The sequence below is a fragment of the Etheostoma spectabile genome, chromosome 18 (genome assembly GCF_008692095.1).
Source record: "Etheostoma spectabile isolate EspeVRDwgs_2016 chromosome 18, UIUC_Espe_1.0, whole genome shotgun sequence".
In the NCBI taxonomy this organism is placed as follows: domain Eukaryota; kingdom Metazoa; phylum Chordata; class Actinopteri; order Perciformes; family Percidae; genus Etheostoma; species Etheostoma spectabile.
Window position 1 is genome coordinate 3,181,956 of NC_045750.1, and position 1,393 is coordinate 3,183,348.

The window sequence follows — 1,393 nt, forward strand, 5'->3', positions numbered from 1 at the left end:
GGCTTTATGGGAAACGTAACAAGGAGGACACGATCCCCGGTCTCCTGGGTGACAGTCCTTTGTTTTACCCATCCACCCGCACCCCCGAACAACCTCCTAATGCAGATTTTCGCCTTTTCATACTACTCGCTACGGCGTAAATACACACGCTATCGCAGGTTAACGTAAGTCAATCCAGTCCGAAAGGCGTTGAGAAACAAGCTAAAAAGTGAGTATGTGTCTTGATAACACGGCAATAATGACATACGGATTGGCGTGTCATACAAACGCCGTTTCATGAGATCAGTCTGAACCCAGACTGTTTCTCAAAAGACCCGATAACTTCCACTTTGGGTCATTGCCCCTCAGTCTCTCTGACAAGAGCGGCAAATCAATGGATCAAAAGTTCTATAACTGGGAAATATCGCCCTTCTACTTCAGCATGTACCAAATAAAAAGATATCAAGATAAGTAATGCCGTTTAGGCTTATTTCCTTTATCTTAGCCTGGAAATCCAGACCCAGATCCAAAAGATTAAGGGTCTGGCATTGAGAAATGAAAATGGCCCATCTCGAGGGGCGGGACCAAGCGTGCATTTGAAAATCTCACTGCACGCGATTGGATAACACTACCCGCTGCGCCGATTCTCCGACCAATCTCCTTCACTTGGGTTAAGTACTCATTCTTATTAGTAAATATCTTTCAAGGTGTTTTTTTTATATATTCTGCAGGGGGCTGGTATAAATATTTAAATAGCATCAGATATTGATATTGAGGAGTATTTACTCAGGTTGCAATAACTCAATTATCTGTACATTCCTGTTCTTCTGAGGCTACAATATGCTACTCTTCGCCCTAAGAAGTTCTGTTATGTATCTCAGGAGGATCGGATAACCTCCGACTTCTCTGTTGCTTTTGTTTGAGAGGAGTCTCACTCTGTCCCTGTTTTCAGGTACCAAGGAAAATAATCATTTGCTCTCAGTGGCTTTATGATAAATCCTGTCATTTTGGCCAGAAATGTACACACATACACACACATCATCACACAGCAACCGCCTTTCAACAGGTAAAATGTTTACCTAAAAGAAACCGTATAAATGACTGTTAAAGTTAATAACTTAATAGGTTAGCGTTACATAGTGTTGAAAACATTAAAAAAAGTGACAAACATTGAAAAAAAGCATCAAAAGTGTTGAAAAAAGGGACAAAAATGTAAGAAAAAGTTCAAAACATTGATAAAAAGCGTCAAAAAAGTAATAGTCAAAACATTTATCGTGTTATTTATCAGTGACTTTAAGAAGAGCAAAAAGTGTGTGTATGTGTGTGTGTGTGTGTGTGTGGTGTGTGTGTGTGTGTGTGTGTGTGTGATCTCAAAGCTCCAACTTTTGACAAGCCAGAAAGAACTTGAGGTATG